The sequence below is a fragment of the Lycorma delicatula genome, chromosome 1, assembly GCF_047948215.1.
Source record: "Lycorma delicatula isolate Av1 chromosome 1, ASM4794821v1, whole genome shotgun sequence".
Taxonomy (NCBI): Eukaryota; Metazoa; Arthropoda; class Insecta; order Hemiptera; family Fulgoridae; genus Lycorma; species Lycorma delicatula.
The window spans coordinates 189,253,676-189,278,043 of record NC_134455.1 but is presented as its reverse complement, the minus strand read 5'-3'; the positions used below and the strand labels follow the sequence as shown (position 1 = coordinate 189,278,043).

Sequence of the window (24,368 nt, the reverse complement as noted above, 5' to 3'; positions counted from 1 at the left end):
GCCCAAAATCTTTAAATCGAATTTCTTCCGATTGAAGATTATAATCAACTGGGAAAGTACGAAATTTATGTAAATTTCCTTTCAATTATTACATTTAAATAAAAATACTTCTAAAATTATTTTAATTTGACTGAGACGAGATAAGATAATTAATCTATAAGCCTATATCAACCACAATACTCTCAATTAAATCTTTCAAATTTCAATCTTTGAATTAAATAGCTCCAAATCTTTTGTATTCGTGAATGAGAATTATACGATAAAATGTTTTCGATTTCATTGTACGGAAATGATTATAAAATAAGTTGAGAGGCTTTTTTTACCTTAATTATACGTTTGAAAAAGGATTCCGTAATTATACTGACCTATACTTTTGATTGCGTAGTAGGACAGTGTAAAGGTTTTGTGTCAGTTTTTAAAACCGCTATCACGTGTAGGTATGCATGCTAATGAGATTTACGTTTTGTTTTAAATAAAACACTTTTCTCGCAAAGAGGGTGACTGAAATGAAGAAGGGATTGTTAAAAAGAATGAGAGGTAAAATGATTAACGTTACGACAAGCGACTGTGGTGGGGAGCTTCAGTCTGTATACAGAATAGTTGGCATTGATTCTTCTCAGTTCACCCTGGAGCGTCTTCTTGTGTGTATGTGATATTCGTCCGTACCATTGGACGTCTAATTCGTTGAGAACAGACAACCGTATTTAAGGTAATTTCTTATTAATTTTTTTTAATTAACTATTTTCAGTTATAAAAAATTATTTTCCTAATTATAAACAACACCGATGAGAAGAAATTTACAGTTAAGACGTGGGTTCAAATTTTTCTTAAACTATCAAAATATAATAACATTAATCAAAATATTGGAAATAAAGAGTAATTTTAATTTAATAACAAATGCTTTTTATAATAAAAATGAAGATAGTATCTTTAACTTATGAAATTATTTTCACCGTTTATTTAGTTTCCCGCGTTTCCAAAATGTTACATGTGCGAAGCTGTGTTAAACTACCTATGAACAGTATAGAAATACAAATTGATTTTTGTGTTACTAATGAACTCACTTTGATTTTCTTTCTTTTTTAATAGTATCACGACGCATTTTTTGAACATGCGTATGTTAATGTAAATGTTAATTTGTAATTTTAAAGTTGATGAGATTTGCCTTACACTATTAAACTACTATTTGCCTTAGGTTTGTCATCACTAGTCAAAGTTACTCTATTTATTTAAACTCATGATGTAATTGGCAGACTGTTATTTGGTTAGTAAGAGTATATTACAGTAAGAATTCCACTGACTGGATGCAAAACAATGAAGTTTCTCTTAACATGATATATGTTTCAGATATTTCTATTACATCTCTACAATACTTTGCAATGAATTTTGGCACAATATTGGATCATGTAATTTTTCTCTTTCCTTGATTTTAGCTTTTTACCTATTTTTATAATTAATTTATGGACTTGCATACTGTGGCGTGCTGTAAGCAGCATAATTTTAGAATTATTCTATTTCTTTATTTTCTTTTGTTTTATCTTTGTCGATAAAACATAAAATCTTGTTGATTTTTCTATTTTCTGCCTATAAATACGTATTGATAGACTACACTATACGGTATCCATATTTTAAATACCAGTAATTTTCTTATTTTTTTATCATTAGTTTAGATTTTGGTTTTAAGTTTTCGGCATGAATCCTTGAAAATAAATTCTACGAATATTAAAAGTGCGTAAATAGTTTACTTCCTTACTGTTATAATTTATTTTGAAATATTTTCTTTATTATAAATACTGACTTTTAACGTGATGTTTTCGCCGGATAATCTGTGTAATGAATGGACTACACTTTAACAAAACGAACCTTCCTTATTTTCCATTCCATTACAAATCTGCAACCGTTTAAAAATTCGTGTCCAGTACCCATATGTATTTCTTTTGACAGTAAATTTTGCTACAAAGCAGTATAACATTTTTTAAACTTATTCCACCGTCATCCAGATAAAATAAAATTAAATTACGGAATAGAATTTAAGTAAGCCTGTAGTTGCTTAATTACTTAATTTATTTATGCATTTTTAAATACATAAATAATAAAAAAAATAACTTATACAGATAAAATGGTGTAAATATTGTATTATTTTATCACATTCGAAGCCTTCAAAGTACTTTACTTGTACGTCGCTTCATGTAATACGTAATACTGTAACTGGAGTAATAAAAACAACATAAAACGTAACAGTTATTAAATTTTGGTTTTTAAAATCAAAATTCTAATTATAAAATTAATGCGCGAATATTCATACAAATATTCGTTCCAGTATCTATTATAATATCCAATGTAATACTTTTAACGACATAAATGTTCATAATGTAAAGAGAATTTAGTAAGTTAATTATAATTTTAGAGATCATTTTAACCTTTCATTTCGCTATTTCGAAATGTTTATTTAGTAACACTTATGTCAGTGATAAGTATGTGTATTCTGTGAATATATTTGTCAATTTATCAGACAGTAATACTGAGAAAAACCAAAAGAAATCTCTTTGATGGTTTTTATTCTTTAAAGTTGCTTAATTCGAAAAGTTGCTGTCGAATTAACCAACTGCAAATTTTAGCATTCTATCAACATTTTAGCTCGGTCTCAAAATTTTCATAAAGGTTTCCTTAAATTTAATTCCCAATTCGAACAATAGACTAGCAAAATAAAATAAATAGAAATAAATAAAATAAATAGAAACACAGTGTGAGTTACAAACACAGTTTATAAGATTAAGGCAGCTTAATCATTAAGCTTAAGTTAAATTAGCAGCTTAAGTTCATTAAGATAAGGCAACTGTGTGAGTTACAAAGTAACTCACACAGTTGCCTTATCTTCCTTCCTTTCCTTTTTCTGTTTAGCCTCCAGAACCACCGTAAGGTATTACTTCAGAGGATGAATGATGATGATATGTATAAATGTAAAGAAGTGTAGTCTTGTACGGTCTGAGGTCGACCGTTCTTGGTATGTGTGGTTAAATGAAATCCAACCACCAAAGAACACTGCTATCCACGATCTAGTATTTAAATCTGTATAAAAGTAATTGCCTTTATTAGGATTTGACCTTAAAACTCTCGACTTCGAAATCAGCTGATTTGCGATGACGAGTTCACCATTAGACCAACGATGGTTTAGAAAAGTATTAATATCAAACGGTAGTTGTACATTACGATAGAACAAATCCAGTGATAGGGATCGTGTAGTAGAACAGCATCAGATTATTTTATTTTACTCATAATTAGCAAGCGTTAATTAAAATATAATATGCTTGCTTAAAAAGAAATATGTTTATTTTAAATTTAAAATTCTTGTGTCAGTGATGCATCATATCCGAATTCTACTAAAATTATTTTTATTCATAAGTTATTAGGTTTATAAAATATTAGAGAATGACATAGTTAACTTGCTGTTTTAAAAAATAAAAAGTATTAATGTATTGAATTTATTGAGAAATAGTCAATATAATACTTGTTATTAATGTACATGTCATAAATCTAATTGAAAACTATAATCTCCCATTCAAAAATCGCCTTTTTTTCTTAAGAAATTGCATTTCACTTGAGTTGTAACAAATAATCTTGTCTGAAAAGTTTTTTTTTGGTATATTTAAAATAATTGAAGAAATTAATATTTCAGATAATAACTTGTTTACCATTCGATTACTTACACATTGGAGTCTAATTAATGTTATTCTGCTTTTGGATGAGAGATGAATTAATTTTTAGCATTTCAAAAATGTAAAGTCTAACTGTGATTCAAACCCAGAACCTTCCGGATAAGAGAAGGTGAAACTGTCACTCCAGTATAGAGGTCGGCCGATCTGTTTTACCTTTGTAAAATTTTACCATACTTACATCGATCTGTATTAAGGTTGTAGGCTGTTAGTTAAGACGTCGCTGTAAAGAGTGTGTGTACTACACTACAGTACATTTCGTGTATGTCCTAATGTAAAATCAATTACCTTGTATCTCTTTAAAATGTTAACATTAAGTGAATTTGATAATTGATATTAAATGAAAATTCTTCTAATTATTATTTTATAGTTTTAGAAGTACATGTCCCCATGATTAAAGTTTCAGATTTTATCCTTAGCACGCTTATCAATATTAAAAAACACGTTAAAAATTAATTGTTAAAGTTGCGGACTCAATACCACTTCAACGTTGTGATATTGTTATTAAAAAGGATGTTAAAACATTGTTTTAAAAACATACGTTTATTTAGAATTTCATTTTGTTTGTTTTAATTCTTTCAGAACTTATTAAATTTGAGATAAAATTATTTTTTGGAGTACAACAAATTCATCTTTTTTCATTGTATTTTAATACCTGTGTATTGATTTTTTTTATTCGAAAGTATGATACAAAAATTGGGAATGTATTTTTTTGTGATATTTTACGATTTAAAAACCAAATAATAATTATTGTTGTTGTTAAATTTGTGATTTCTAATAAGATATTATGTGTATTATATTCCCTTATAAACCACCAAGTGTTAATCATAATCATAATCATAATACTAACAGTTTTTATAGGCTATTTTTATTATTATTATTTGAGATTTTAAGGAAAGATAGTATATTCTGACTGGAATTTCAGATGTGTTAAAAGTAAAAATTCAGTTGAGTATAACCATTAGTATTTTGTATCGTAATCTCTGTGTGAAAATAATTTGAACATAACAATACTTCACTAATGTACTCCGAAACAAGTACTAAACTTATTATAAAATAACATATGATTAAATGAGCCATTAAGATTAATGAATAAGAAGATATTTAGATATTTACTTTTACTTTTCTGTCTATATACCAGCTATAGCTATATAGAAGGGAAAGTATGGTGACCGGCAAAAATTGGGTTTATCCGGTTTTCACCCAATCTTGACGAATTGTCCCCTAAGGACCCCAGAAAACCTAAAAATGATATCGAAATACCCGCGACAAAATGTGCGTACATATGTATATATATGTTGGCGTGTAAATCGCCTTATATCTCCAGAACTATTTGACCGGTTTTCACCAAACGTGGCTGTAATATTTCTATAGTAGGGGCATTGATGCTATTAGATTTTCAATACAAAAGGTCATAGGGTGGGGGGGGGGTTACAGGAGGGAAAACGAAATCGTCTCAAGATTTTGGATAATTAAGGTTATATTTTTATCCTAAATAAATGATACGTGAATTCTTAACGATAATTCTTTAATAATTCTAAAATTTTTCTCCAAAATTATAGATCATATTAGACATTATTTATTCCTGTAAACAATACAGATGTTTAAGCATCACAAAAAATCGGTTTCTTCATTGTTTAAAGAAATTATTTGACAGTATCCATTCTTTCTTTCAAGAATATTTGTTGAGAGAATTTTAAATTTGAATGTAGTTAAATTATTATTATTTTTATAAGTTTAACTAAAATTGCGTAATAAAAATAATGCCAGAACTGTGGATAAAATCTACGTACGATTAACGTATTTTTTCCTACATTCACGGTTAACTAGGCTACTTTCAATTAAACAAAAGCCTAGAATTTGAACCGCATATATATCGATGCAAATTTATAAAAAATTGAAACACTACACGTTTTTTAAACTTTCTCTTTTTTTTAATGCAATAAATTTTAAGAAGTCGTCTCATTAACATATTTGAATACTTTGCAATTGTAAATAAAGAAATAATCAATGTGAATTTTTAGAACATTATTTACATAAATAGGTCTTCAGATCATGTAGAATTTGTAATGTAGTATATAAAATTATTTCCCGTTTGGGTGAGAGGTGGGATAATTCGCATGAATATTTTGTCCCTGAATATATCAGGAAAGTTTCAACTTTCTGGCGAAAGGGATTCAAAAGTATCGGGAATGAAAAATCTGCCGATACTCCGTTTCATCACCCAACGAAATATTTCAAACAATTAGTGAACAAATGATATAAATTCTGTATTCATTTAAAAACAAGAAAATGGGTACAATTTTAAACCAGTTGTTTACAAAGAAATATATATTCTATTATTATTATTATTTTATTTTTTTATCTTTAAAGTATTGTGACGCTATAAAATTTGTTATTTAATTTAATTATATCTAATCATCAACCTTCTGTCTAACTTAGTGGGGCCGTAAAATGCATTAGCCTTCGTTTTCATTTATGTGAATTACATTCACTAATAAACCACCAAGTATTGTTTATTATAATCATAATACTAACAATTTATGTAGGGTATTTTTATTATTATTTGCGATTTCACGGAAAGGCATTACATTTGAATTTCAGACACAAATTCAAAGTAAAAATTCATTTAAGTACAATTACTGTTTTGAATTATAATCTCTGTATTAAAGTGATTCGGACTGAACTGTACATCACTTTTATACTCCGAAACAGGTACCAAACGTGTATTAACTAATTTCTCTTCCGTCTTAAGGGAGACTATCACATCTTATTATGTAAATATGTCAAATTTTTCCATATTTATCTCCTAAAAGAATTATAGTGATTGAATACTTTGTTTTGGGTACAAAAAAGTAATTTTTTTAAATATATTATATCTTCCTTAAATAATTTAACTAGTATAGAAAACTGACATCTCAAAATATTATTCTAACGTATGCTCAGTAGATATTTTTTTATATTGCAAACTGCCCATTCTATATGGTCACAAAGATAGCCTACGTGAAGTTAAAGTAAAACTCGAATAAGATTTTTTCGCAGAACATTATCACATTTAGAAATGAAAAGCTTAAAACAAGTAATACATATTTTAACGATTTTTCTCTAATGAGTTACTTAGGTTTAACTTTTCATTTTATGCAGTTCAATTTTGAATTTTAGATAATTGATTTTTATTGGAAATCTTTTTTTTATTTTTCTCTTGTAATAAGAATTAATAAATTTAACAAAATAATTTCTTAATTTATAAATTTAGTAAGAATTTAACTCAAGTTTTTATATTAATACCACAATCATACCACTCAGCTCATGTAAACATCAGGTACCGAAGAATTAGAGTAAAATAAATCTATTACCTTACTTTATTTTCTTTTTATTAAGTTGTGGAATATATTACATAATAGAATTTATACTGCGTGAAAATAATTTCCCTCTTTGAACCGTATCTATAGAAGATATACAAAAAAATTCAGGGCTGCACTAATTACTCGTACATCTCCGATAAGCTTAATTTTATACTACTGGAAGGTAGAAATATATAATCATTTTATATCATTCATAATACAGAGAACGAGAACTAATTTAAGTACTTTATACAACAGATATATTTATGCCTTCAAGATAATTTTTGTATTGTCGATGTAATAACGTTGAAAAGTGACAGTTATCTATAATGTTTGAAATAATTTAATTTTACATACATGCATAATTTAATTTCATTTATAAAAATTGAAAATAAGTTTAGTGCGAATTTTCTTTACGATTTTTGGTCATTACAATGGACTTATTTTTCTCAGTCTTAAATATCAAATTGCTTTTGATAAGATATTTTTATATTAAAAAGAGTAGGTATTATTCAATTATATCGTTCTCAAGGAATTTATCCTATTTCAGAAAACATTCTATTTCACAGTAAGTTATTCGAATTCAACTTTTTTTTTTTCAATAAATTTTATCTTGGAAAACACGTTTTAAAAAACATTGTTTTTTATAACAATTTATAAAAACAATTTATTTTTAACACTTGTTATTTTTAACAGTTTAATTTTTTAACAATTTATAAAAACAAAAACATTTTAAAATAAAAACAATTATTGTTTATTTTTAGCTATTTACGAGAAGAAATATCCTGTGTGAAACAAGAATAATTTAGGGAGTTCATGAGTACTGGTTCATTTCATCTGAATATTAAACGGATAACTTTTACAAGTTATTCGTGTTTTTAAAGTAAAGTCCGTTATGAAATAAAAACAAAATTGAAAAATTTGAACAAACATTATTATTTACATTATAAAAAATATTTTTTTATGCCTTCAACTTCGAAAAAGTTTTCATATTGTTTCTCTATATTCTTCACTCCCTCTTCAGTAAATTCCGCCGTTAGTGATTTAAACCACCCGACAAAGCCAGTTTTCAGTTTGGTCGTCATTGTCAAAACTTTGTGATGTAAGTCACTGTTTAAGGTAAACAAAAAAAAAATAATCGTTAGGAACTATGTCAGGGCTAGGATGGATGATTGAAGATTTTCTGACGAAATTTTTCCATTTGCTTCACCGTCTTTTTTGTCAATTGTACAAAAAGAATTTTGCACACTTTCGTACAAAAAGAATTTTGTAGACTAGCATCCCACGTCATTTGTTTTTTATAATCCTAAGATTTTTTTTAATATTTCGCAATAAGTATTGGCATTCACAATAATTCGGCGATCATTAAATTCGATAACCGAGACATCATTTTGCTTCAAAAAACAGTATCCGTAAGCTTCTTTACCGAACATTCTTGTTTGAACTTTTTCAGTGTACGAGATGAATAATGCCATCGCATCTTTACTGTTTTGTCTCGACGTTCGAATAAGAAATCCAGATTTCATCCCTCAAACGAATCAGTACGATCAAACAATTCATCACCTTCATTTTGGTAGCGCCAATAAAATTAATGCGATCCGGCAAAACGTTTTTCCTTGTGTATGACGAGTAAAAAGATTGTGTACCAGATGGGTTCTGAAGATGATATCCTCGAGACCCATCTGGTACACGGTATTTTATAGCCAAATTCTTCAGTCAAAGTTTATAAATCAAAACTCATGAAAAAACATGAGGAAATATCAGAGACGATTAGGACACGGTGGAGCGCCGGTTTTCTCGAATCTTTTCGTTAAGTTTTTCAATCAAATAATCCGTAATCACCGAAGACCGATCGCTACGTTCTTCATGAAAATTCATTCGTCCTTCTAGAAATGAATGGCACTCATGCCATTCATTCATGGCACTCAGACTAGAAATACTGTCTTACTTTAGTATCACTCATAATATTCGGCCCGTAAAAGTCACAAATTTTCCGGTGAATTTCTTTAGCTGAGGAATTTTTTTTGCCATCAATAATCGGATTTCTCCTCGTACTTTGTGGTATCACAAATCGTAGCACTCATTATAAATTAATGTACAAACTAACAACAAAATAACTAAACAATTGTTGCCAACAGCTGACTATTGATTGAAATAACTGAGCTACGCATGGGTCATCTGTTTACATGGCGTATACCGACTCCAAATTCAAAACGGACTTTACATAAAAACATGCCTTGTATAATGTTATTTTTTTAAAGAATAATTTCAGATCTCGAGAAAGAGATTACGAATATGAAATTTCTTTCTATAGTTCATTTGTTCAGTGTGTATGGATTTTTAAAAAACTTTCTTAAAATTCTCTTTATATTGGTATCTTGACACGGTTTCTGATAGGAGAGGGAAGTGAATAATAACAGAAATAAGCTCATGTATTAGTGGAGGACTAAATTATAATAGTATTGTTAAAAAAATATTAGATACTATCTGGTTAAACGGATTAAAAGGGGAAACACCAATCTACCTGAAAAAAATATTTTTGTCTTTATTGCTTTACAGTAAGTTTTTGTTCAAAAACCAATAGAAATTAACCTACTAGATGATGATTGTATTATTGCTGTCCTTAGTTTAGCTTTTCTGCATTTTTTAAAAGAAATAAATGGTTAACAATTTTATTGTATTATTTCGATCATTACTATTACTAATTTATTTTATAAGTGTTTAAAAATATTTCCGGAAATATATGAGAGACGAAATACACTTGCATTATGTAGTTAGTATATTTTTATGCTGACCGAAAATAGTAATTATACTTTTATTATACATCTGTATATTTAATATTAAACTTAAAATAATCCAATTTTTTACTATTTTTTTTTTATTGTTATTGTGATTAACATATTATTCAACTATCAGTTCTGAATAGTAAGATGGCTATTATCCGATTTCAAAACGCTTATAGAATAGTAAAGCTGTTGTAAAGGACACTTAATTGGTTTATTTAAGTAATTTGATTAGTTCGAGACATCACATTACAATGTTTTTTACTTTAGATGTATTCGAGTAGCCTACTACCGATAAATATGAATAGTCTGTCAGCTAAATCGCGTGCGTCTTGTGAATTCGTACACGTGACTTGAAGGTTTATTGCAGTTGCAGTGTAGAAACAAAGTAAAAATATTCTTTAATCCAACTGCGTTACATGAAAAATGTATAAATTTTTAAGAATTACGTATTCATCATCGTCAGTTAAATACACTTTAACCATATAACTTAATTAAGTCAGAATTTCAGAGAAATTTTACTTATGAGGGACATTATCAAAAGGCTAATGAAGTACAAAGTAAACTGCTCTTCATTAATTGAAACAGTTCTTTCTTTATTAATTAAAAAATGAAGTTACAACGTTTGTGTTATCACCGTTTTATGGAGAATTATCAGTTTCTCAAAATTTATTCACGATTTTTCGAAATTAGAATATCCGATTTTGATAAATAAAAAATAAATAATTTTTCTAAATTCAGTAAGTTGACGCTTAGGCTCTTATTATATCCTTTATAGAAGCTCTAGTTAATCGTTAAGCTACACAAAAAATGGATTCTATTTTTTTGCGCATCCATATTATAATATCAGGAAACTCTTTCAGACTGCGTAAAATGGAATAGAAATAACAAATATAAAGCCATAGAACCATTATTTAACGGGTTTACTTACAGATACTAGAGCTTAATTATGGAATTTTGAATTAGTATAAATGACAAAGTAAACCGCAAGATTTTTCAGAATAAGTTAAACACATCTGATTTGCCACAAAAAATAAACACTTAAAAAAATGTATTAGGAAGGCCGGCTGGAAACTAGCAATGCCGGTGATGACATTGTGGAATGTTTTAAAGAAGCGTTTATATATGCATCCGCACCATGTTCAGCTGCTACAGCCTTTGAAGCCTGCCGACTTCGCAATAGAAATGTTGCACATGTAGATGGTGACTTTCTTAATCGTATTGTGTTCGTTGATTAATGAACATTCCATCTTACTAAAAACGTTAACACACATTATGTGATGAGGATACATAATGTTAGAAAATTCCCATAAAATCTTATAATTCGAAAGGAACTGCCCAAAATTAAATGTTCTCTCTGCGATATCCGGACGGCAAGTTTAAGAGCAGTTTTTTTTTTTTGCGGGAAGCAAGCGTAAAATAAGTTGCTTATTTGGCAACATAATGATGCGCGTCCTCACTGGCACTCTGTATGGGATCGGTTGAATGAACTTTTCTCCGATCGTTGGAACGGTCGGCATAGACTCCATGACACAGTTTGTTTGCGGGGGCCTTGAAGTTCTGACCCCTCGTGATTTCTTCATTTGCATAAAGGATCTTGCGTATGTGCCTCTACTACCTATTGATATACCCGATTTGAGGTACAGGATTGAAGCAGCTGCCGCTCCCATTTCTAGACATGCCGATTAAAGTATGGGATGAACTTTCCTATCGATTGGATGTGTATGCCTCGCGACGTAAAGTGCTCATATTGAACACTTTTAAGTTGAAAAGTCTAACAGTTATTCATTTTATTTGTGATTCATACTTTAAGTAAAAGTCGACAGTAATTTTAGCTATTAAACTTCTATTTTTTAACACAATTTATATAACACAAAATTTATATAACACAATTGTTTAACACACTTTATATCAATCGGAGGTTTTAATAGATAATATCGTGCGACTCGCTGAATTCAGCTTGTGATGATGAAGTTTGTAAATTTTATAAAGTTTACATAAAGTTGAAGGGCTTATTCAGGACATCAAAATAAGTAATAAAATTCATCTATAAAAATGCCCTATTTCCCTTCGTTTTCCCTCTGTTCACCATTTTTCGTCTTTCTAATAAAAAATTATATCTCAAGGAGGGATTAAGGTATTTTAATAAAATTCTATGTACACGTGTCAACAATATTTTTAAAAAAATAAATAAAATTGAAAATTCTATCTTACATACTAAAATTTTATCATACATGTTAAACACAAAAAACAGTGCTTTTTTGTGTACACCATGTATGACTAACTGATTATTTTTAGAGGAGCTAGATCCCAAATAGGAAGGAAAATGCTGCCCCGTACAATGTCAGGAAGTTGAAGAACGGCAAATATTTTGATTTAAAGATATAACCCTAAAATAATAAATAAAACAAAAAATTCTGATAAATTTAAAATTAACTGGCCGAAGATGTTTACGTTATTTTAAGTGTCACTCTGGAAGAATTTTTTCAGATATAAAGAAAATTTGTTCATATCATTTGTATTGACACTGGTGAGTACAAAGATTTTTGGCCGAGGATGACTAAATTCAGTCGTGCTTAAAAAAAAGTACTTTTCCGATTTCAGATGAAGAATTTTCACATTTTCAGTGAATATGTGCAAGTGGCGTGATTCCAATAGAATTCCACCATTGGTATAATAATTTGCCATATTTTAACCAACCAGACGCAAATCCAGAACAATGTGTTTCAAGTGAATCTGACAAAGAAGAATATTATGGATTTTTTTTTAATAAGTGTTATTGAACTATGAAGAGAGATTATCATTTTTGTTGTATTTTGGAATTATAAAATAACTTAATTAACAGTAACAGAAAATAAAATTTATTTTATGTAATTCCCGTTACTGATCAAGTAATCCTGCAAATATGATAATGAAGTTGGCAGAATTCACTAGGAAAATAATATCATCTCTTATTCATCGCAATAATTAATTTTTAACTTTTAATTCTTAAGATTTAAGTTAAGGAGAATCTTAGTGATTTTTTTTTTGTTCCTTTACTATAAGAAAGATTTCCATGAGGTACTACAATCGCCAAAATATAGGTTCTCAAAAGACGTTAATTGCAACAATACTTTACTTATATTTTAAAACCACAAACTGACAGAAAAATTAAGTCGGTAGTGTAGATAATTTACAAAAAACTCAATATCTGTAAAATTGGGAATAAAACGTGATCTCATTTTAACCTTGATTTCTAACATATCATTGAAACTTTCAATTTCAATTTTCTCAAAGTTTACTTTTTGTACTAAGTGATTCTGATTATGCCCGGGGTCTATATATACATGTAATAACTTTATTTAATTAAAAAATTCATTTTAAAAGAATTATTTCTTAATAAGTTTTAAGTACATACGATAAAAAATTACCAATGATAAGATAATGAGAAAAAACATTATTAGAAAAGCAATAAGATAAGCCTATTTAACCGATTAAATATTTTATATTTATTTATATCAAATACTATATCATAACTGTGTTGCCTAATTATTCATAATTATTTTTCATGAAGTGCGAAGAAAAAAATGTTAACTGGTTTGTATATTTATACATTGAAAATTCAAATAATATTTTTCTGAATAAGAGATAGTATCCAATACGTTTATTAGATAACATTTATTTATTCTCATTTGAAGTGAAGATAGTTTACTTATACTTCAGGTTTATTTATATAATACTAAGTCGAAAGGATGGCACGTAATCATTCGTCTCGGAAAAAAATGAGAATTTTCGCTTAAAGAAACCGAGTTATATTAGTTGCTTCGCATCTTGTGAGCAGGATTCTCAGAAATGAACAAATTTTGATGATGACCGATGCCCGTTACACCCAAAATCTTAGGAACCGATTCTTCAACTGTATTTTTCCATTGAAAATTCATATTTTATTTCCTGAATAGTAAAACATAGCCATATCGGCTTTTTGTATAAATTGAGAAAGAAAAATTGAATTTTAAAATTATTTTAAGGAACATATCCGGTAGATTTTATAATAATTTGTGAAATTTATTCACATGTCCCCTATGTAATCAAAATTTCATTCCAAAGAAAATAATAGTTTTTTTTTTTAATTTAAGGAAAATTTATTTTTCAATTGCATTATACACAAAAAGTCACCGATTTTTATTATTCTGAACTTTAAATTATATTATAATGGTCACATATTTGTTAAAAATATTAAAAGTATTTTACCTGCGAAAAAAACACTATAAAACTCAGGTGTAAAGTTGTTTCATTCCTTACTCTTTTATAACTATATTTTAACTACTGAAGTCGTTTCTGGATCGGTAGAAGTGTTATTATATTTGCAACCAGGAGTTTTATTCATACTGTTTTAATATATGCAGTTTTTAATTTCTGCCTAATTGCCAATCTATATAAAGAAAAGTGCCTACACTACAAAAAGACTACATACAAATCTTTTAATTAGGTACTTTACATGTTCCTACTTAAGTATTCATTATCTCTTCAAACCGACGGAAGTTATAATCCAAAAAGCTGTGATAACGTTTCGTATAGATTTTAGGCAATATTTGAAAAAATAATAATCTTATAATTTTAATGGATTTTTGACGTATTTCACTAATACTACTACACTACTGTGTTACGTTTTGGCATTGACGTTTAGAACTCTCTTCATAATAGTAAAGAATTCAGCGTAGTTTTATTTTATTCCCTAAGTGCATCCGACAAATTTTTATTTCATTATTTTAAATTTTCTTCAAAAGAACTTAAATGACTTCAAACACTAAACACCATAACATAATTGTGATAGTTTGATTAAAAATTTGTTCATTGAAACAGGAAAGAAAATCTGATCTCTTATTAGTTCTTCGCTGATACTCAAATATTGTAATTGGCCCTTGTTATTTATCAAGAATTTTTCAATTAACTTTTATCGTAAGATAAATTAATGAATTAATACATGTATGCTATTTTCCTTACAGAAATTTTCATTTTCTGTTGTCAACTTCAAAATCCTTTTCTCCAAAATCAATTTCATTTTCTTCACCCTCTCTTTTATTTTTCTTCTTCTGTTTGTGAACAACATACTGTTAATAATTTTAAAATAAAACCTAACCGTGAACTTTAAAATTACTAATAAACTCGTCGAGGCTTTGGACAAATTGAATTAAATAGTTATCATATTTTCGTAAACGAAAATGTATTATCGTGTTACCATCGCTTATTAACAAGTTAGTTGATGAGAGTAGTAGATTTCAGTAAACTGTAGTGGATAACAGTTTTCTTCGTCTGTAATCTCTCCGGCCCCCCTTGAGCCGGATCCGCAATTACGCATAAACTCAGCTCCGAGGGGTACCTTCGCCTCAAACTACCTCGGTAGGGCGCTAGGTTCCACGCAGGTAGCCGGTCTTGTGACCGGTCAAGACTCGGTCTTGTGTTAAATGCCATGCCTCTAGCGGGGAACTTCAAGGGATTCCCCCACCGGGACTCCGATCTTGACGCCTAGCCTCTAATGGAGAACCCCCGGAGGGATCCCGCACCGGCACTACGGTCTTGCATTCCTTCCCAACGTCGTCTGCAAGGGAGTCCTCACCCGATCATTGGTGGTGGGACGCCGGAGCCTCCACTCCTTCCGGATGGGGCTGTCAGACACCGTAGCTTCGTTGTGGAAATTGCAGCGAATTCATGACATAGGCGAATTCATTCGCCTTACATCCACGGCCTCCAGGCGCATGGCCATGCAATTTGCATGTGAGACTCCGAGGTTCCTGTCGGTCCTGTGGTCTGGCTTCCAGCACCGAAAACATAAGTCATCAAAGGTGCGCCTCTTCACCCGACAGGCCAACCACCCGTTTCGAATTCGCCCATCGGTCAGAACTTTGTCCGCCAAGATGGGCGGCACTGTCAAGGTGACCGCTTGTGTCGCCCCAAATGCCGGCCGCATAGATAGTTTATCTAGTGAGACCGATTCCCCTGTAACTTGACGAAGTCCCTTTAGGAACTCGTCCTTCGTAGTGAGTACGTCCACGTCCTTAACAACAACGTGGACCATCCGGCCGCGTCTTTCTGTCAGAGTCGTAGTGGCTCCCTCTACCTTTTCTGCGATGTCCTTGTTCAGTTGTTCAGCTGCACCACTATCAGCTCGCACCCGGAGATGTAGTTTTCCCCCTGCCCCTGTCTTGCGGAGAGGACCCCAACTACACCCGGCGACACTGCCTCCTTGAGGCATCACAGGAGGTCAGCTTAGGTTTCATCTTCTGCCCTAACCACCGCCGTTGTTATCGGTGGACCCACGGGTGGGATCTTGCTCTTTAACGACGATGCCGATGGTACTCGTGAAAGATACACATAATGCTTCTTCTCCACCCGCCTACACATGTACCCACGAAACGCCGTTAAATATGGCCAAGCCGACCGAGGTCCCACTAAAGCAGACTAGTCGATCCTGCCTATCTTGCATCACCTGCGGCACGGACCTGCAAATCACCGAGGCCACCTCGCATTCCCCAACTGCCGAATCAACCACTAAAGCATAGTCCGGCTGACATCAATTTTACATCCATTGTCCCCTCCGGTTAGATCACGTGCAGTAGACTGCTTCACAAGGACCTTGCCCGCCTTCAAATTGGCCGCTCGGGCCAGGTCCCTAATGCATGTAGTCTTACGGAACACCGGTGCCTGTTGCGGGTGTTCGACTTCCAACGCCATGTCTATAATCCAAGCAGCCAACATTCTCTGGCAACTTAGTCGTGTCCTCTACTAGAGTTGAAGATAGGAAGACCTCTTGAGGCCAGCCTCTAAGAACTAACCGCTCAATGTCTGCCTTCGCAACTCCGCAATTAATCGCTCGCCGGAGTTCGTCAATCGACGACCAAGTTGCAGTCCGTGTAGACCCCTTCCGGAGTCTGCGACGCCATATCAGTGATGATAAAATATGTTTGTGTAGCATCATCCGCTGCGCTCAGCCGAGTAGATGATCTCTCCTGAGGGTCCACAAGTATTTCATCCAAAACACCTGCAAACCCTACAACATACGAACATGACTGTTCATACGCTCGGAGCACTCTTTGATCTTAACTTTAGTGGTCGTGTGTAGTCGGATTAGTGAGCTCAACTCCTTAAATTTATGCAGCAAAAGAGTTATGTTTTGTACAAAACATTATTTTTACTTTATAACAGTTATTACCTTTATCTGACATAATAAGGAGAGTTATTGATATTAAAATTTATTCGTTTATTTTTGCTTGGATTTTTTTAATATTATTTTCATCTATTGACAAGTGATATTTCAGTACCAGAATCTACAATGTAGAAAATGCTAAAAATGTAGAATTATTGTTCATTACTAAAGTAATTACACTTAAAGAGCGAGTGATTGCAAGAAGCAGTAACTTTTATTTATATGCGAAAAGAAAAATTAGTATTTCATTTAATGATACTAATATAATCTTTCGATATTTCACGAATAAAGATATTTAATAAGCTAATTACGTAACTTTGAAAAAAAAGAAAATTATCTCTAATAAATTAATTAGTAGAGATAATTGCATTAATTTTTTTGTTATTGCACGATTAATTTACGTCATGACATTATTATTAATAATGAAAATTTGCGAATAAGAAAAAAATTATCTGCTAAAAATGATAATTATTAAAAAACAAAACATATTTCCTTCAATAAAGATTTTAACTCATTTTCTCATGGTTTAAAGTAATTAACATTCATTATAATCTTAAGCGATAACCTAGAGGATGATTATAAAATGTAATTTTAAACAGATACATTTAAAAAACATAACTCGAAAGAAAGATCTGTTATTGTTATTTATTTTAATTGTATACATTCAGTACACTCAATCATAAAATTACTTATTCACAAACATTTATTGTATAAAATAATGCACACTGTTGATTAATTTACTGGCTATTCATTAATGTAATCGTAGTATTTCATAACAGAGATTATTGCCACGAATTTCGTTGTAACCAATTTTACTATAATGATTTTTTATAGCGGACCTTACACGATCAATAATATTGTCAATACTCTCTCCATCAATATCGTCGTCAAAGCAGGTTCAATACTTTATATACATTACACGATCGTTAATACTGAGAATACTTTTAATCGGTACTTTCTGTAGTAGTGTTTTGTTTAATGATGGTTTGCGGTCACGGATGATAAAACTAAAGCGTGTTTAGCGATAGTAATCGTTCCAGCGACTAAACGATCAGTTAAACGTAAACGTTGGATTAAAGACTGGCTAAAAAGCGGGTCGCGTATTCTCACATTCGCTTATTGCGTGAAATTCAAGCAAAAAATGGAAAACAAAAAACCACCGTTCACCGAACAAGTTTACCGAAAAACTTAATGAAAAAGGAACTTACCTAATGACTTACTTACTTAATGAAAAAGAAGACTACCTTAATTTCTTACGAACAATGAAGACACTTTCACAAGTTAGTTGTTCTTACGCCATTATTATCTCGTAATGAGACAGTTATGAGAAACAGTTTAGGCATACATGAAAGATTAGCATTAACATTACGATGCCTTACTGCTGGAAGATGTTTCAAAGATTTAAAATTTTCAGCCATTATGTCACCATCGTCTATAAGTTTAGCAGTCCTAGAGACATGCGAATCATTAATTGATGTACGATGAAACTACATGAAGGTAAGTCAAACAAATGAAAAGATAAAATATATATAATAAATCAACTTATATTGTAAAAAAAAAAAAAAAAAATTAATTTATGTAAGTAAATGATTGTAGTTTTGGAAATAATTAATAAGAACAAATTTCAATCAAAAAAAAATTAATTGTCCTCGGTAAACGAAGAAAATAAAACAGTAATATTTTCATCTAGTCCTGCCGGTTAAAGAAAGAGGACTAACAACGCTAGTTGTCACTGCAGATGGTGATGACCAAGTACTTTGGTACGTCATTGGTGGTGGCGATTCGTTCATTTTTACTGAATGTTTTTTCAAATTACGAAGGTCAGCTTCAAATAAAACGTCATTTATTGCTTTTTCGGCCTATAATCTTTGACGTGGTTCAAGGCGATACGAGTTTTGGGCGAAAACTTTGGCCACGGCACTGTTTTCACTATTAGATTTATCGTCTTCTGAATTTGACTTGGCGAAGAAGCTACAAGCCATAGATAACAATTCATTTTGCTTGGCAATGGAGCCTAGACGTTTTTACCATTTGGCCGGAGGCGGCCTGGATAGGACAGAAGACAATGATGTTTGCAATAATCTCAATGTTGTCCCCGCTATTGACAATTAACTCTTCTGGCTCACGAAGCTCGTTTTCAGCTCTCTAAAAAAAAAAAAATGTATAAAAAATTGTAATTTATGACATTACGTTTTAATTTATTAAAAATCTTTAAAATAAAGGTTGTAATTCGAAAGTTTAGAAAACGAAATGCTCGTTTTGTTTCAGTTTCCATCAACAGTTGAAGAGTGGAAACAAATTAGCGACGATTTTGGAACGAAATACCAATTTTGGAATTGTTTGGGAGCGTTGGATGGCAACCACATACAGATTAAAAATCCTCCGCATTCTGAATCGTTATACTATAATTATAAGGGGTTTTTTAGTATTGTACTTATTGCCCTAGTTAACGCTAATGAAGAGTTGATGTTGATTGATGTTGGCATGAATGTTAATTCATGCCAACATCAATCAGATAGAGGAGTACTCTTACATTCAAAATTTGGAGAGTTAATGGAGCAAAAAGCGTTAAATCTGCCGAGTCCTTGCCCGTTACTGAATATTTAATAAACGTTTCCATTTGTGTTTATTGGGGATGAAGCATCTGAATTATCTACTCATTTAATGAAACCGTATTCGCAGTGTAACTGTAACTCGTCTGAACAACTAGCTCTCAACTGTCGGTTAAGTAGATAGGTCTGTAGTAGAAAATGCTTTCGGAATTGTCGCCAGCAGATTTCAAGTCTTTCAGAAGCCTGTATCTCTCAACCCACACAAAGCTTCAGTGATTACAATGGTTTGTTGTTACTTACACAATTTTCTGATGAAAGAATCTTCATAGATTTACTTGCCTTCGAGTAGTGATAACGTTACCGAAGATAAACTGCCTTCTTTACAATCTAAACTAAAACGAAATAGCTGTACAGATGTTAAAGCAATGAGAGCAAAGTAATTTTAATAAAATTGTTATTGTTCTTTAAATATTAGTACTACTGTATTCTTGAATGCATTTAATATGCAGAATGGACTTAACTTACTTGTTTTATTATACATTTTAATTATGGATACTATAATTCGTAAAGAAATAAATGTACCGGTAACTGTTTTTGAAATATTAAAATTCTAAAGAAACACCTATTTTACTTCCTTCTGATGTATTTCTATTATTACACTTATTAAACTAATAAAAAAGTATATTAGACTTGCCATTTAGCAGTGCGAGTTGGTTCTTTTGAGGACATACGTTCGGGCCATGTAGCTCGTCTTCAGCTCGAGTCTTAATCGACTTGTACTGCTAAAGGGCATGTCCAGTATACTTTTTATAAGTTTAATAAGTGGACTTGTTTTTTGAGTTACTTCTTTACGTTAGTAATTTGTATTGTTTTCAAAAAAATAAAATAAGTTACTTACCTCTTCTATGCTTGAATCGGTGTTCAATTTCGCTGGTATTTTTCGATGTTTCGTAAAAACTGTAACGCATGGAACACCCATGAAGATGGCTCATCTGTACCGGCTCCAGTTCTTACTGAATTAGTAATTTTTTTTTCTTTACGTTATTACACCTCAAGCTATTAATTTTTTTCTGACGTCATTGATCGTAGCGTTACCCTTAATTTTAGAATACACGTCTAACAGTTTTTGAAGTGCCAAATTTCGTTTATATTTATTAATATAATCGGAGGGTTCCATAATTCGGGTAACGTTTCGTATAACATAATAAATTCATTAAGCAGTTCTTTTTCTTGAATCGTGTTCACCTAAGATTCATTTACTTTCGACATTTCAAACATTAGCAGAACGAAAAACTTTAACATCAGTATCTATACACTAACTACAAAACTAATAAGAACGTAGCTGTGCTAAATAAAATATTGATGCGAGACCGTATACGACTAATATTACTGTCAATATCCCCTCTTAAAAGAGGCGGGTTGCAGTAGGATTGATGCTCCGCCCAGTATTGAAGTTTGGATTTCAAAATATCCTGATATTCTTCAATTCGCTCCGACATTCTATCAATACACACATTACACGAACAATAATATTGACAGTATTTTCAAGTATTGACAGTATTATTGATCGTGTAAGGTCCTCTTATGATTCGTTGTAACTATAATTCTTGTAATGAGCCCCATAAATATAAAACCAATTATAATAGTAATTAACATTCTTTTCCCAAAAGTGATTTTTCACTTATTTTATGAAAAACAAATCATTCGTGACGTTTTTATGCTTTGCTATTATAATGGATTTTTAATCGCAGAAAAAATGTTAATGTATGACACACCATGCTGAAGGGGATCGGAAACTCATTGTTAGAAATTCTAAAACAAAGCGGAAGCGAAAGTAAACAAATTCGTATTGTTTTAAATGCAAATACTAGGAAAATAATTTGTACAAGTTTTATAGGTTATTGTTAGATTTTAAAAAGTGCACGCGCTTTAAATAGATTTAATTAAAATAGTATGATGAATATTGCATTCTGAGGCATAATTTACGTTTAAGTATACGTAATATTAATTTTCCTGGGGTAAAGATAGAAAAAATGGATTATTAATAACGAACAGTAATCTAATAAATCGAATAAATATTTACTAAAGTATTTTAAAAACTTCTATCATTTTTTATGTATTTTACCCAGAAGATTAACAAGGAAACCTTTATTAATTGATGCTACTGCCTGACGTTTTTCTTTTAATGAGATTAAGTTGAATATATCACAAGAAAAGCTGCAGTTTTATGCGTTAGAAGATATGACGATGATAAACAATACAAATTTTGTAAAGCTGAATTTTATTCGTTAATTATTTATTTTTGCTGATACATACTACTTACGAACTGTATAATACTACTGAAATATTCAAATTATTATATAAAATTATTTAAAGCGGTTGCAACGCTGTGTATGTATATTTCGATCCATGTTAACAGAAAGATAAGTTATAATTAATAAAATTAATCATTTTTAACACATTTGGAAATATTTATTTTTGATTTTTAAAGTTTTATGTTTTATTGAAAATTGTAATTTAACCTTTTATTAAAAAATAAATAAATATAAAAACATATATATACATATAATAAAAAACATTTAGAACAGTTTGTAATCTAACTTATTAAATTAAAACCTTCCAGTATATTAACTTACTGAATATTTTCTACCAAAAATATATTAAAATAACAGTGCTTTTTATTCATTTACATCCGGTGCAGTAAAACATTACTATTGAATTAAAGTCCAAGAAAGATTTTTCCTGTTAATAATCTATATACTTAACACTTTAATTAAATCCCTTCGGTTTCATCTATTTTATTCCGTTTATTTTCCTTATCAAACATAAATTTGAATGATTTAATATATTTATAAATAAATTGCGTAATACTTAAATAAAGAATAATTTGTTTTAATAACGCAATATTTTAACTGAAGAACAGAGAATAGAAAATCTGAATAATCATCGTAACATCTTTCCTCAATTATATTGTTTATATCTGTAAAACAACTATTGAAATAATTATAATTTTTTTCATAGTGCAATTTGGCCTATTTGATTCAAAAAGTCGTGGCCTTCGGTTTTTTCAAATGTTTATAACTTTATTGCTTTTATAGTTTAATTCTAACGGTTATTAAGGAAAACGTTCAAATTGTTTAGGGTATAATTATTTTGTCTAAATTCAATGTAAGTAAAATATAATGAATTCAAAATAAGAATGTATTCAATGTGCAGATGCACTCAGCAAGCATCTGCACATTGAATACGTACTTTCTAGATGAAGTAACATTATTAAAAATTTAAAAAAAAGGATTTCTGCAGTACATGTTTTTTTTATCATTAGTTCACCACACAAACTCGAAGTTTGTGCACGGGAATGTAAAATGGAAATTTTGTAGCGTATGAAAAATGCCTTTCCTGACCGGGATTCGAATCCGGTACCTCAACATGAAAGGACGAGAAGTTTTTTCCTAAATTCACCTAATTTAGACAGACATTAAGGCAAAGGATGCAGGTGCATTAAAAATATTATATGCAGATGCGTAGAAGAAAATATTACAGAAAAAAAATTCTTTGCAAATGCAGACGTTTTACTAAATAGCCAATTTCATGGCAGCTGGGAATAATAAAAACAGTATGAAAAATAATAAAATGGAATTGTCCGCAAACTTATAAAAATATAAGAAAGTCACTTTTGTATTAATCATAGAAAATATTGTACTTGTGTATAAGTATCTGTGTTAAAATAAAAATACAAAAAAATCACAAGTTTGAATTCTATGCGAAGCTGATGCCGTATTTTTTTCGTTTTATTAATAATGATAATAATGATTTATAATGATTTAAAAATGAAATTAATGTTTTGTTGCATTTTAAATTTTATTTATTTATTTTTTTGTTGTGACAATAGTCACTGTCAAGGTGAACTACACTGTCCGCAGAACGATAGTACCTACATGCATTAAGACAATTTTATCTAAGATACTCCGCCCAGTTGAGCAACTCATAGAGTTGCATGATCGGATTGTCCTTAAAGTAAGGCGCCATGAGCTGTATTGCCATCTAATGGGCCTCGTTAATTCTTAAATTCATAGCATCCCGGGTATGGTGGATGCTGTAAAACTATTCCTAACCAGCAAATGTGGTAGTCCTTTATAGTTTACTTGATGAGTAAACTCTGTTCTCATCGTAATGTTTGGTTTATTACGTCTTGCAATTCAGGCAGCTGCCTAACGCATTACCTAGAGTTTCTAGCTACCACAACATCTCCTACGTGTTAGATTAATACCAGGCCGACTCCATGTACATGCAGTAATATTTCCGATTGCGTTCAATCTCAAGTTAAAACTATATGTGAACTGGAAATCAGCCGCTTTTTATAAAGTTTCTCGATTCGTAATAATAAGTTCATTATTACGAACTTAGTTTATTATTTCTGTTATAATAAGTTTCTTATTTTTTAACAGTGTTGAATGACTTTTCAAATCAACCATTGTGATGCTCCTCCTGTCTACCCGATTTAGCCCCTTTATCAAGAAATATTTCTCAAAACATGTACTATTTTTACATTTATTTTAAAATATTGAGATTTTACATTTGTTGTTACATTTAAATACACACGCAAAAATCTTTACTGACTCGTCAACAACCTTGCCGCCATTATTCCATTCCCTATAAATTGATCCACATTACAATTATCTTAGCGATAAAATCTTTTAATTACCATTAAAACGTCCTTTTTTCCTTTTTAGCCTCCGGAAATTACCGTCAGGTATTACTTCAGAGGATGATATGTATGAGTGTAAGTTACG

General features: G+C 30.5%; 1 protein-coding gene and 1 pseudogene across 1 annotated transcript in view; one reads left to right on the top strand and one right to left on the bottom strand.

The window, feature by feature from the left end:
• Positions 1–552: 552 nt before the first annotated feature.
• LOC142326313 (sodium-coupled monocarboxylate transporter 1) overlaps positions 553–24,368 on the top strand; it is a 172,358-nt gene continuing 148,542 nt past the window's right edge. Inside the window, exon 1 of the mRNA XM_075368721.1 lies at positions 553–709. The gene's annotated coding sequence lies outside the window, so the exon portion shown is untranslated. The remainder of the gene's footprint in view (positions 710–24,368) is intronic.
• LOC142317731 (uncharacterized) lies at positions 18,677–20,893 on the bottom strand (annotated as a pseudogene).